General features: G+C 36.5%; 2 long non-coding RNA genes across 2 annotated transcripts; one reads left to right on the top strand and one right to left on the bottom strand.

Annotated features, from left to right (window-relative positions):
• Positions 1-310: 310 nt before the first annotated feature.
• On the bottom strand, positions 311-1,562 carry LOC136826461 (uncharacterized). The gene is made up of 3 exons (XR_010849618.1): positions 1,405-1,562; positions 1,164-1,231; positions 311-588 (listed from the first exon to the last, which is right to left on the bottom strand). It is a non-coding gene; the product is annotated as an uncharacterized lncRNA (long non-coding RNA).
• Positions 1,563-6,112: 4,550 nt separating this feature from the next.
• Positions 6,113-9,722, top strand: LOC136826462 (uncharacterized). The gene is made up of 3 exons (XR_010849619.1): positions 6,113-6,310; positions 6,775-6,870; positions 9,395-9,722. It is a non-coding gene; the product is annotated as an uncharacterized lncRNA (long non-coding RNA).
• Positions 9,723-15,304: the final 5,582 nt, after the last annotated feature.

Below are 15,304 nucleotides of genomic sequence, written 5' to 3' on the forward strand. Positions count from 1 at the left end.
CAATGTACTCAATGTACTCAATCCCAATTATGTCCCTATTTAGAACTTTCATTTAGGTCTTTTTCACATTTGTGATCATATAGTAGCACTATACGTTGCACAGTAACTCAAGTCACCTTTAGACAACTAATATTGTGCCTATTTGTAGTTTCATACAAAAACAGTTAAACCGTATAGACGACTACTGAAAATTAATGCTTTAACCTGCATATTAAACTTTCAAATTTCTTTTTATCTCCACAACCCAAACTGCTTCCATTACAAAAACTAGTATCTACTGTATCTACACAAGGGAAAAAAATACCAAAAGTTTAAGAATTTATACTTTTATTAACTTAATTTTTTACTACATTTATTAAGTACCTAGTTAATAGGTATCAAGAGGCTTTGCAGAATTCACCTAGTCTTCATCTGAGGAAGACTTCCACGGTATCGATCGACAGATGACTTCCTCGGTATCTATCGACAATTCAACCCACTGCAGGTCATTACGGATCTAATACTTTAAACTTAGACTTCACAGTACCGTCGACAACAGCTACCTCATGTCAACCAAGAGAAACTACTTTAACTCTGGTCCAAAACAGCCTGAAATAAAGTGCAGCAGTTAATCATTAAAAACTTTATAAAAACTACCTTAAATTTAAAACCCAGTGTACTTAAATTAAAAAACGCGATCAGGAATTAATTTAAAACCCATGGAGAAAAACCAAGGAACTTTAAAACCCATATACCCATATAGTACTCAATCGTGATAAACACTTAAAATACACTAGACTCTTAAAAATTAAGTTATTTTAAAACTTTTTTTTCAGTTATGTACGAATCCCGTAACTTACATCACTACCAGTTACGCTAGGACCCGATGAATTCCACGTAACAGATTCATTCAATAAAAATCTGAACATTGAAACAACCCCAACATACTGACACCACACAATTAAGTTTAGGAAAATTTTATGCCAAGCTGATAAAAAAAAAAAAAACTAAGAACTTTCATAATAGGCCTGACGGCCTATTATAAGAAGTCCAAGGGGTCATACCCAACCCCATCAGGGGGAACAGCCCCTGAAGGGGTGGCGGGGAAGATATTTAACACTGCACATATTGAAAACCACTTTAAAAAGAACACTAATAAAAAAAAATAAATTATGAACACTAACCTGAGTAATATGCTGAAGTGTTTGATGGCCATATCAAAGACACCCATTGCAAAAAATACATACAGTTCCTGGAAAACAGAAATAATTATTAGTGAAAGTTACTTATATTTTGTTGTGTAGCTGCACTAAACCCGACGGTTACATTATCAGTTAATATTGACACAAACCAGTACAACTCAAACTCACGTCACACAAAACCATCACAAACTAAATTTGAATAACCAAGAACGAAATAATTAACCTTCCAGTGACACCAAACAGTTTCTAATGACCACCTACAAACGCAGGGCAAACCAGTTGACTTTAAGACCGAATCCTACGTACGCCCTGCACTCCGAAATACGTAAATGATTTCGTATCAAATAACCACAACGACTAACTTATCACTTCATAACACAATGCACTACTAACCTTATGCTAAGGAATCGAGTACTCGTAAAGAAAACGAAGGTTTCACGGCGACGTGTTCAGCCAAGGACGCTATAGTCAGTATAAGAAGCCACGGAGTCTAAAATCTGACACCAACAGGGGAATTTGAGCTGAGGAAAAATATACCGTAACTTTTTGTATATTTGTTCTATGTTCTATAGTACTGTACATTAACTTTCGGTAGCGCGGTTGAGACTCGGGTAATGAAATACTTTTGACAGTATGGTTCTGAATAAACTTTGAAGAGTAAATATGTAATTAGATGGAATAATATTAACCAAATTCATTGCATAACGATGTATTTCCGGGCGATTATCACAGAACTACTAAAAAATGCAACGTTCATTTATTATGCGAAAGAGGCTGGGTGATAAGATATGATAAGTGATGTAATTGACCTATGCTTTGAATTATGTATCTGGTAAGGGAGTGACTGCGGTGGGTTGAAGTCAGAGTGAAAAAGTCATGGACCCTGCAAATTCATCCCAAAATACTAGGCAAAATCAGTGAGGTAAATATATATATATATATATATATATATATATATATATATATATATATATATATATATATATATATAGAGTATACATATATATATATATATATATATATATATATATATATATATATATATATATATATATTACCTAATATACCACAGTAAAAATAAAAGATCTTGGATATTTGCGTTTCCATCTTTTTAGCTTTTATGTTTACTTTGTTGGGTATTCTCAGTGTTTTTAGCAATGTACCTCGAAAATGTGTTGAAATAACACGAAAGCGCTTGATACTCCTTTTTTTTAATTTTTCCTGTGGCCTTAGCTGAATAAATTGTCACACGCTATTTAGTGACATATAAGCATATGTATATATGTATGTATATATATATATATATATATATATATATATATATATATATATATATATATATATTACAGTATATATACATATATATATAATATATATATATATATAAATTTCTGACCCACATCAGGATCGAACCCAGGTCTTTCAATTGAAAGGCAAGGGTGCTGCCCACTAGACCATACAAGTCTAAAAAAAGTTGGAACCTGAAAGACCTGAGTTCGATCCTGATGTGAGTCAGAAATTTATTTCTGTTCCACACGTGATTTGTTGATTATTAATTATATATATATATATATATATATATATATATATATATATATATATATATATATATATTATTTCATATATTTCCAAGTCAACTTGGAATGTCAGTCATCACCATTCTAATGACTGAGGTTACAGCTGATTGAATTAGTGCCCTTCTCGGTGGGCAGAAGATGGGCCACTTAAATATTTATCGTCGTTTCATTCTGTTTCTGTCAGTTGAATGACCAGTGGCACTTTTGTTACATCTCTATTTTCATTGGTTGTGTATTTATGTGCCTTCCTCTGAACTTTAATTTTATGTATAGGCTATCACTAAAAAACCAGTTTTCTATTTTCAAATCGTATTGTTGCATATTCATCTAATTTTATTTGTAAGTATCAGCTACCACCAAAAACTTTTTTTTTTTTTTTTTAACACCGATGCATAACGCATTCATTCAAACCTCAACTGCCAAATGGAGAAACTCTTAAGAAACCTGTTTTATAGCCATTTCTTCTAATCTTATTCCACATTCCCATTTTTTTGTTTCATCCAACTGTTTCCCCTCGGGGTACCGAAAAGCCTTTCCACACCAGAACACTTGCATAATGGCCTGCCAACCATTAAATTTCAACTAAGTCCGTCCCATTGTCAATGGAGATCGTGTAGGCATCACTTTGAGCTACAAAGAACCGAACTGCTCTCCGCTGTTTCCTCGCGTTGCGTAGGACCGTTAGGGTTTATCGGCAAATATCCTAAGCATCCTGCGGCTCACAGGCTTCACTGAGTCAACCTTGGTTGAGTGATGAGTCCAAGTGCTTCGTGTTTTAACGAGAAAGAGAGACAGAGTGGCATCCCAGAAAATTTACCTTCCACCATATCTAATGAGCCATGTTTATTGTTGGGCGATTTGAATGCTCGTCATAAAAATCTAGGTACTGCAGGATGCCAAAATAGAAATGGATGTTCTTTGAATAATATACTGAATTCCATGGGTAATGTTCGGGTTTGTGTAAGAATGAACCAACTTATATAAGAGGTGGAAGACTTGATTATGCTTTGCTTTTCAATACGGCAGAATATGAAGCAGATGTGGGTGAATTGCTCAATGACCATTTTGGAACCTGTGTAACTGTAAATATAGGGAAATTAGCTTTTAACTTCTCTAGGAAAAAAATCTTGCGGACGCAGGAAAAGGCTAAACTGATGGATAGAGTTCATAGATGGTACGAAGATTATAAGAGAGCAGGAGGACATGGTTATGGTGAAAATAAATTTTTCGATGACCTCCTCAATGTTATTGAAGAAAATTATGCGAGCGCCTGTAACAAAAATAAGTATTATGACGATAAAGTTGTTCAAGGTTGTGCCTTTCTTATTAAGGAATGAAGTCTAAATCCTAATGATGACCAAAATAGGGAAACTACGATCCAAATTGATGCAGGAACGTCAGAAACAAGAAAAGTCGTAAGAGAGGGCTTATTGGGACGGTTTTCTAGGTGGTGTATGGAAGGAGGCTAACAAGGTAAGAGGAGTTAAACCGAAAAATATTGTTTATCCGGACCCTCAAATTAAGGCTGACGAATTGATGAACAAGTGGTCTGATACTTCTAGTTTTAACAGCCGTCCTGTAAACACTCAGGCAGCGTTTGGTGGAAATGCAAGCAGGAATAAGAGATGAGACCAGTCTACCCTTTACTAGAAATGAATTATTGTGTGCTACCATGCGAGGAAAGTCTTCTGCCTCAGGTATGGCTGGAGTAACATTTATCATTAATTGTTTGATTGCAATGGATGATAGTCCGCAATTGGATTCAATTAATTTGTCCTATGCGAATAGCAGGTTACCTATAAAATGGAAGATACCTTTAATGATTCCTGTTCTTAAAAGTAATGGAGAGGATCGGCCTGTATCTCTGACATCGTGCTTTTGCAAACAAATGGAAAGGCTTATTTTAAATAGGTTACTTTATGTTATTGGAGAACAGCTCTCTGATAATTTGTTTGGTTTTAGAAAAAAATATAAGAGTACAACGGATTGTGTTATTAAAGTACTGAGCCATAGCAAGACCAGATGTAGGGCTGTTGTAGACCTTAAGGCTGCCTTTGATAGGGTAAATGGTGAGATAATCCTAGAAGAATTGGCAAATACAGGAGTGAAAGGTTTATTGTTCAAGTGGATACAGAGGTATCTAACTAGAAGGCAAGCCAAAGTGTGGTTCCAGGGTCATGAATCCAAGGAAATGTTATTGGAGTCTGGTATACCACAAGGAGGAGTATCAAGCCCTACTTTGTTTAATGTATTGATGGACTACACTGTAAGCCACAGATTTCCACGAGGTACTGATATTGTAATTTATGCTGATGATATTCTAATACAATGTGATTCTTAGGCTACTTCGTCATTAACAATGGCGGAAATGCAAAGCTTGTGTCTGCATATGGGTTTGGTTATAAAATGAATATAAGAGCAAAATACAGGCAGATAGTTCTTTTTCATTTAATGTGGACTGTATTAGAGACAGTCGACAGTTAAAAGCATCTCGGAATGTATATAGGTTTTAAAAATACCACGTTGGAGGGTGTACCAGCATGCTGATACACCCCATTGATGTGTACGTAATATATGTCAATAATCTTTTGAATTTGAATTTGTCTATGGTCATTCCATAAATGTGGGAATATTAGTATGCGATTCTGCATGTAATGACTTTATAAATATATTTTTTTTATATATTATAAAAATAATCACACCTTCGTTCGTGCATATATGGAATGGATTTCGTTATATTAATTTTTATTTTAACGTTCTCATGTAATGGCGACATTTGCTAGAAAACGATTAAACAAAATGTAAAATAGTCCTCCAAACCAAGTTTTATTTCGATTCCATGTGGAAAATAAACCGAATATATTTGTTTTCTCTCACATTCTAGAGAGCAGTACGAGAAAAAATACAAAAAAGGGGCAAATTTTACTTTCGTTTCACTCGCAAAATACAAGAGAATATATATGATTTCTCTCACATTCAAGATAGCAATACGAGGAAAAATACAAAAAAGGTAAATTTTACCTTCGTTTTATTAGCGAAATACAAACGAATAGATATTTCTCTCACATTTTTAAATAGCGATACAAGGAAAAATACAAAAGAATAAATTTTACTTTCGTTTCACTAGCAAAATACAAGCGAAAATACATTATGATTTTCTTCCTCATTCCTAAATGGCAATACGACTAAAAACACAAAAAAGGGTAAATTTCACTTTCGTTTCACTCACAAAATACAAGCGAGTCGGACGTTTGAGCTGTTTCAACATCCTTGGAAGCCACCAGTACGGGGCAAAGAGCTGGTAGGTTGAAATTCTTGACCGCGCGATCCTTGGACGAAGCGAAAATCCAAAGATTCAACTTTACTTCAAAGCACGTTAGCCGGGTTCTGGGTTTTTTCGATTGTGCTTTAATTAGTGGTTTGTCTAGTGTTACCATTTACGAACAGTATGGTCGATTTTGTTGTATGTTATCTTTGAAGCTGGAAGGTGTTGTATAAGCGAGATCATGATGGAACGTTCCTGTTGTTTTTGTGATATCTGGATTGCGGCTGGTGAGTGTATCTTGATGTCGAAGACCTGAAGTGGTTTTGGAAGGTAAAAATTTTAATCTTGTCGATGGAGAGTTTAATCAAAAGTAGCTTGTGTTAGAAACATTAAATGTGCTTGAAATGCAGTAACTGTTCAATGGTATTTTTTCCATTAAGTTTCAACTTAAAACTTTGTTTGCCTTTTCAGTTGCTTGTAAGCTCTGTTGCTTGAAACTTTGCCATCAATGGATGTTTTGATTTGCGGTACTTAGTTCTTTTAATCAGTGATTTATCTGTTTTGCTTATGTTTGTTTTTTTTTTTTATAAAATCTCTTGGAAAATCTAGTAAAGTTTATTTAAAGAAATCAAGTAAAGTTTATTTAAAGTTTCAAGTTTGGAAACAAATCTAGTGGACTTTATTAAAGTTTTAAGTTTGTTCGTGGACACAATTATTAAAGCTTAAATTTAATTTCTTTATTCAATTTCAGGACACGAGCTACCCTGAGGTATGTGAGTTCGGATATGGGTTTCTTCGTGCACAGATAAACTCTTGACACGTATGGGATTTGACATGACTTTTTCTGGTGAGTGTTGTGTAATTTTTTAATTTCCTTTTTCATTGATTTAATTGGGTCCTAGGTTCCTTAGTTTTCTTTCATATCCTTTAGTCCAATTTAACTACTGGTCTTGTGTAACTTGAATTTAAAAATTCTTTGTTTACTTTAGTCTTCCGTTTCTGGTTTCAAGATTACTTTTTCTGGTGGTTAGTTCCCTTTGGTTTTCCTTGTCTAGGTTTTCCTATTTCTAGCTAGTTCCCTTCTTTGGATTTCACGCTCTAGATAATTTATTTAGTTTCTGGTGTAATTAAGTTTCTGGTGTTTTAAGTATTCTTTAACGTCATTGGGTTCTAGTACTCTTAATTTTTGTTCTATTTCAAGATTTTGTTACCTGATCTGTTTTCGGTCTCACTTTAGTTTAGCCTTTAGTCGTCTTGGTCTTTCTAGTTTACTGTCTTTCTAGTTTACTGTCTTTCTAGTTTACTGTCTTTCTAGTTTACTGTCTTTCTAGTTTAGTCCCCACCCAGTTTAGGGTCTTTCTAGTGCCCTTTCTAGTTTACTGGTCTTTCTAGTTTACCTGTCATTCTAGTTTGGCCTTAAACTAGGTCCTACCCATTCAGGGGCAGGTCCACTGAGGGGTTTTTCTTTTTTACCAGGTCACTTGAGTGTAGGGTTAGGTCAGATCCACTTGGAGTGTTTTTTACCAGGTCACTTGAGTGTAGGGTTAGGTCACTTGAGTGTAGGGTTAGGTCACTTGAGTGTAGGGTTAGGTCACTTGAGTGTAGGGTTAGGTCACTTGAGTGTAGGGTTAGGTCACTTGAGTGTAGGGTTAGGTCACTTGAGTGTAGGGTTTTGGTCTTGCAAATATGATTATTTCTAGAGTGAGGTTAGTTAATAAGTTATTTGACTTCAAAAATCAGTTTTTGTATGATGCTGAGATGTCTTGGTTTAGTATGTGAGCGTTTTAGCTTTAGGATATATTCTCGTTATTAAAGTTATCGAAATCCTTTTAGTGTAGGCTTTAAATCAAATTTTAATCTTACGAGCGTTTGTCTAAAGTTTAATTTCCTTTGGACATGGGTGTTTATTAATTTCCTTTGGACATGGGTGTTTATTAATTTATTTGACATTCAAAAATTTCACATGTTTTTTAATTTCCTTTGTATGATGTTTATTAATTTCCTTTGGTTTTTAGTATGTCCTTTTAGCATTAGTGTTTATTAATTTCCTTTGTTATTAAAGTTATTTCCTTTGGGCATGGGTGTTTAAATTTCCTTTGGGCATGTGTTTATTAATTTCTTTGGGCATCAAATTTCCTTTGGGCAATGTTTATTAATTTCCTTTGTCTAAAGTGTTTATTAATTTCCTTTGGACATGGGTGTTTATTAATTTCCTTTGGACATGGGTGTTTATTAATTTCCTTTGGACATGGGTGTTTATTAATTTCCTTTGGGCATGGGTGTTTATTAATTTCCTTTGGGCATGGGTGTTTATTAATTTCCTTTGGGCATGGGTGTTTATTAATTTCCTTTGGGCATGGGTGTTTATTAATTTCCTTTGGGCATGGGTGTTTATTAATTTCCTTTGGGCATGGGTGTTTATTAATTTCCTTTGGGCATGGGTGTTTATTAATTTCCTTTGGGCATGGGTGTTTATTAATTTCCTTTGGGCATGGGTGTTTATTAATTTCCTTTGGGCATGGGTGTTTATTAATTTCCTTTGGGCATGGGTGTTTATTAATTTCCTTTGGGCATGGGTGTTTATTAATTTCCTTTGGGCATGGGTGTTTATTGGATTTACTGAAGATGGGTGTTTATTAATTTACCTTTGTTTCCCGGAATTTCTTTGGGCATGTCGTGTTTATTAATATAACTTTGTGTTTTGTTAATTTGTTTGGGCATGGGTGTTTAGCTTGAAAGAGTTTAGAACTTTGGGCATGGGTCTTTATTAATTTCCTTTGGGCTTATTTTTCTCAATTTCCAGACTTGGGCATGGGTGTTTATTAATTTCCTTTGGGCACCTTGGAACACTGCAAGATTTTATTGGACCTTTGTTTCCCGTATATTTTATGTTAGACCCACCCTCATTTGCAATACCAAAGAGTTCTGGTTTTAGACTTTTATTTATTTTTCTCATGGAACAGGCTACTGGAGTTTTGGTCAGTTTGCTTTCCACCTCAACACTGCAAAAATTTTATTCCTTACATTGTATATTTTATGTTCGACCCACCCCTATTTCATACCAATCCTGGTTTTAGACTTTTATTTACATTTTTTGGGTTCCAGTAAGTGTGCGTGTGTGGGGGAAGTTTACTATAAAGTTTAAAAATTTAATTTCTCAACTTTTCATTTTCTAAGGAATGTCTATGCTGGTATTTTTTTCTATTTTTTGTGGATGAAAGTCGCTTTTAACTAATGGTTTTGGTTAGTGGGGAGTGAGGGGCTAATATTGATTATTTTACTAGTTAAATAGTTATTTTACTAGTTAAAAATTTAATTCTTTTTCTTTTGATTTTCCAAGAAAAGTTTCTGCCGGTCTTTTTTAATTACAGGCGTGGTCAACTGGGAGGAAGTTTGGTTCAGAAGTCTGAAGGTCTGCAGTCTGAAGGCTAAAGATTTTGTAGAGTCATGAGTAACTACAGTGATACAGACACAGGTCTTAAAGGTGCTTAAAAGTTTGAATTTGAAAGATTTTTCTTCAAGACTAGCGCAAAGCTACGAATCTTGAAAGAAATTTGTGATAATGGCAAGGTTGGCTAAGTTTCTTGAAAGAAATCTATTATAATGGCAAGTTTGAATGATTCAGAATAAAGTGGAATATGTATTTAAAGGTTTTTCTAATCCTGACAAATGTAATGGCGCTTTTAAATAGGAATAAAATGGAAAATTTCTGTAGTAAATATCTTTATTCTGATTTTCCTCAGTTTCTTGGGTTTAAACTGGTTGGTGTATTTTTCCCTTCCCTGGAAAGGGATGACTCAGAAATTTTTTCTAAGCTTTTGTCTAGAAAATTTATTGGAAACTGCGCCTCCAGTTAGGCGAATGGAATATACTACCACTAAGTAGGTTTGAGATGGAAACCTGTTGGTTAGCTGACATATTAAAAGTAAAATGTGAAATACCGCCAAAATGTCATGGTTATGTAAGAACTTACATTAATTCTAGTGATATTGTTCTATAAAGGCTCTTATGGTGTTATTCTTGGATTTTGAAGATGCATTTGCAGGAATTACAACATTGGTAATCTGAAAGAAAATTCGGTATATTCAGGAAAGGTACAGTACATAGGCAGAGTACGAATTTGAGAAAATTGATGCTAACTGAAGGAATGAGATAAGTAAGGTGCGTCAGGCAAATTAAGTTTCAAGGTATAATTCTCTGGTAATGGTCAATGGTAACTCAATGGTGTACTGGAGTAGTTTAGGTTTTCTAGGCCGGAAAACATCGATCTCGGAAGGCTTGAGGGAACCAATTTCACACGGCCTAATAAAAGGAAAGGAACTAAAAAACCTAGCATTTAATAAAACTGCTAACAGTGGCATTCAGCGTTAATGTGCTCAAGTGGGGAGAAAAACTATTTACAAAACAATGGCGTGACTATGGGTTAGTCTTTCACCAATGCTAACTAATATCTTTATGGAATGGTCTGAAACGGAAGAGGTGGGCAAAGTAAATAAAGAACTTAAATATCGCAAAATGGGTATGATACGTGGATGGTATCTTTATTATAAGGGAGAACGGGAATGTTATAAGGGAGAAAGGGAATATCAACAAAAGTTCCTAGAAAACAAACTAAATGAAGACAAGTTCACAATAGAAAAGTTCACAATAGAAGACGAGAAGGCGGGAGAAATTCCTTTCTTGGATGACCTCGTAAAGAGGGAAGGGGAAATTTTAAAATTTAAAGTATACACGAAGAAGACACACCAATTCATATATACATAGGTTCTCCAGTCATAGGAGTAATGACAGGGTTGGCCATTAGGGCTTATAGGATTTGTAGTCCCGAATTCTTAAGCTGCGTCCGCACGATCGAACTTCGTTCGACGAACTTTGTCCGGTGTGACGTCAGAAGCGGAGAAACAGCGAGCAAAGTCAGAACTTTGCCCGCTTCTGACGTCACACCGGACAAAGTTCGTCGAACGAAGCTCGATCGTGTGGACGCAGCCTTAGATGAAGAGCTGGAATACCTGAGGGAGTGTTTTAGGAGATTAGGATACCCTAAGTATTGGTGGGAGCGGGCACACATCAAGGCCAAGAAAAACTATTTCGGGGAGAGGGAAAGGCTAGAAAATGAACATTTGTTAGGGAAGAAAATAATTACAGTCCCGGACAACAACTCTATCGCACCCATTAATAAGAAGCTAGATAATTTCAAATTGATAGGCAGCTACAAAAACACCACTAGGAATAAAGGTTGGAGACAAAAAGTCGGCAGAGGGGGAAGAGATTAGCGGGGTATATATATGGCAGCGTGTCTAGACTGTGAAGATGGCTACTATGTAGAAACTGGCAAATCCTGTAAAGAGCGAAGCAAACAACACTTGCAGAACGTAAGGTATTATAATCAGACGTCGACAGTTGCCAAACACTGCTGGGAAAATGACCATAAAATAGACTGGGAAAATGAGTATTCTGTACAGGAACACCAACATAACTGCCAGACTGGTGGTAGGGAACGCCTTTGTAACATGGCTAACAACACAATGGCAGGGAACACCGAAAACGGCTTTGAAGACAGCATATCCAGAAAAATCGTCCAATCCATAGTAGCAAGGAAACGAAGGAAAAAAACGCAAGAAGACGCATGGAAAACCAACACTTGGAAGAAGCGGGCAGAAAAAGGCCAAGGTCACGAGGGGGTGGGGGTTACACAGGAGCAGCTAGGCGATTATAGGATTAAAAGTACCCAGAACACAGGTATAAATACAACTGGACGACGCGTCTGGTCTTTACGGGCTGCTCTAGGAGCAAGAGCCCGTGCTGGCACAAGGCCAGCTAAATCTAAACAGCGTCTGGTCATTGTACGCAAGGTCTAGAGAATAAAAGGTCTTCTCACGGCTGACCCAAAATTGGGATCTATAATGTGCAGGTAGAGGTTGTGACGTCACACGGTCTACTCACGGTCCTTAGTAATCTCTTGACTGATCAGCCCGTTTACAAACAAACAATGTAGGCCTTGCTTCCACATATTTGGTATTGATATTGTCCATAATAGCGGCCTTATATTTTTCTCTTTCTTGCTGCAATTGAGACAGTTTAAGCGATATGAGCCAAATCTTGAGCAGTAAAGGGTACTTTGAAAATAGGAAAAAAAAATAGGGATCTAATTCTTCATAGATTTCCTATGGACGAAAAGTGTAGTGTCGCAAAAAGATGAGTTACGATAAAGGCGCAGACGCTTTATATGAACCTAGATCAAGGGTGCAATGTGTAAAGGTTAGACCTTGGAAACAGCTTATTCATTATAATTTTGACACCGATATAACTAAAATTCTCCTATTTGAATTCATCATCAAGATAGCGAGAGCTGGATTTCCTATAGTTGGTATAGGTTAATGTCTTGGGGCAACTAATATAAGGTTACGGAATTCAATAGGCAATGGCATAACTAATCTAACATTTTAATCCTGCGGATTATTGCAGGGAAATAAATGTATTTGCCGATGCTCCTCATTTGATAAAACTCATCAGAAACACTTTACTTTCTTAGACCATGGATCTAGGTTACCAGACTGTAGGACTGCTCACATTGAGTCAGGGAACTAATTAAGAAAAATAAGAGTGATCTAACGACAACTCATAAACTATTTGAAAAGCATTTAAGTGTTACAGGTATGGAGGGTATAACAGTAAAATTAGTGTTAGTCACTCCGCCACTCACAAAAATCTCAAACACTTCGGAGAAAAAGATCTGATTGTGGATAGGCACTGGGACAGTGCAAGCCAGTTCATTTGCCTTGTTGATAAGTGGTTTGATTTATTCAGTTCTGGAGTGCCTTTCGATAGAAAGTCTTCACGGAATGCTTACGGTCTAATTTTAGAAACCTAAACAAAACGTTGCAATGAAAAGTCTGGGAGGAAAAGGACTTTACCCGTTCCAGAAAGGCCTTGTGACATCTTGCAAATCTCTAACGAACTTGCTAAGGATGTTAGGTGAAATTTTGCAGTATCATACATCTTGACGCATAGGTTGAATCGAGATGGACTGAAACACTCTTTTGGCTGTATACGGCAAATGGGTGCATGTCATCAGCACCCATCACCTGTTGAATTTAAGCGCCGAGTTAGAGCCCATTTCCTGGCGAAAGAGAGAACTCTATGAGGCGCAGAATACAATGTTGAAAATTGTATTAGCGATAATATGGCTGGGGTCTCATTTTCCAGCTTGATAACTAAAGAAAGCACTTCTTACGAGGCTGAAGAAACGTCTCTTCAGAAAGCGTCAAGCTTATCGGCAATATTGTTTCGTTTGCCAATGGAGGAATTGCAGAATGACAATGAAGACAAAACTGTTGAAGAAGAAACGTTAGAAGATGCCACTGAAGAAGGAGGCATGCAATGTGGGTGGTTTTGTAGCCCGTAAGTTTCCTCGAGTGTGACTTTCTAGGAACTAAAGAACCGAAGGAGATGGCACAAGGATCGGCACTATAAGTAGAACAAATGAGAAGCTAATGAAACCTCGACCCGAATTTTGGAGCATTTAAAATCGATGGAAAAGATATTTATTTGTTATCATTGCAAACATAACGAAAAAGTTGGTCACATAATTGTTCACCTTATGTATACATGTACTCGTATATGTGTATTTGAGTGTGAGTTGTATATTGTAGTGAAAAATGTTTTTTCGTTTTTAACTTCCAGTTGTAATTATTTGGGTGAATATACGTATAGAAATGAATATGGTCAACATGTGCTTGATTTCCCTAAAAGAATGAATAATAAAATTTAATATTAAAAAGAGTCAACGAGGAAACAGAAGAAAAGTTTTCCCATTTGTACAGAGCTTGGGCAGAGGAGAAAGCAAGTAGACCGCGTGACGTCACGTTTCTTAACTCCCATCTCCTTAGCCCCGCTAATCCTGCGCGTGAGAAGACCTTGTATTCTCTAGACCAGAGGTCGGCAACCTGGCACGGTGCCGGACTTGGCACAAGGGTCTATGGCGCATTTGATTCGAAGGAGCAAAAAAAAAATACTAAAAAGAGAGAGAGAGAAGAGAGAGAGAGAGAGAGAGAGCCCATCATTACTTTTATCTTCATGGTTTATTTTCTTTAATTTAAATTATAATATCTATCTATCTATCTATCTATCTATCTATCTATCTGTCTATCTATATATTTATCTGTCTATCTTTTCTTTCCTATGATTCAGTGAATTAAAACGAAAATGTTTCGTACCCATGATGAGGAGTACGTGAGTGCAACGAGATGTAGGCTATGAGACCTGTTGGTACCGGTGTGCTCCACCATCCGTTAACATCGGTCAATAAGCGCTGTTGTTTCAGTGACTTTTAGCGGCCGTATAATATTCTTTCTAGTTAATTGTCACCATGGCTGCTGCGAAAAAGTCAAGCTTGATGTCCGATCATTTCAGTCATCATGAACAAATGACTTTGGATTTTTTCAGTAGAATGATCGTGCTTTGTGCTCTCTGCTGCGAGAATGTCGTGTGCCGCGCTAAGTTTAAATAACACTTTGAAACAACACGAAGGACTTTCAAGGATATTGCTGACAAGGCTGAGGCGCTTAATCTATCCCGCTGTGAGAAGCAAAGTAATGTGTTCAAAAACTTGAGTGTTAGCAAAAACAATGAAACTGAGCCAGTTACAAACTAGCTCTGTTACTGCTAAGCATGGAAAGCCTTTTACTGATGGCGATTTTATAAAAGCAGCTTCCCTAGAGTGCTCTGAGGTGTTATTTGATGGCCAAACAAACACGTTATCATCTCAAGGATAAAAGACCTGCCTGTCTCAGCTAGAACCGTGGAGAGACGTATTTCTGAAATGGCTGATAATGTAAGTCAGCAGCAAACGGTTGCTAACAAGTACACCTGTGTTCAGTGTGGCCCTGGATTATCAATGGCATTCCCCGCTTGGCTGTTTTTGCCAGGTATAGTGACACAGAGGTACTGTGTTGTCTAAAACCTAAATGGCACCACCAAGGAGAGACATACCACTGACCATTTTGAGAACAGAGGGGTGGAAAGATTTTTGCAATTACAACATGATGCTTCTGCTATGGTAAAAAAACAAGGGTTTTACTAAGGTGGCTGAGGATAAAAATGGGCACCCCATTCTGAAATTGCACTGCATAGTTCATCAAGAAAATTTATGTGCCAAGGTCTCGATCTGATCTCAACAAGGTGATAACTACTGTTACAAAGAAGTAAATTTTCTTGTTGCACACTCTTCTCTTACGCACAGGCAGTTTCAAGCTTTCCTTGAAGAGGTGGACAGTGTGTAC

Source organism: Macrobrachium rosenbergii, chromosome 41, assembly GCF_040412425.1.
Source record: "Macrobrachium rosenbergii isolate ZJJX-2024 chromosome 41, ASM4041242v1, whole genome shotgun sequence".
Taxonomy (NCBI): domain Eukaryota; kingdom Metazoa; phylum Arthropoda; class Malacostraca; order Decapoda; family Palaemonidae; genus Macrobrachium; species Macrobrachium rosenbergii.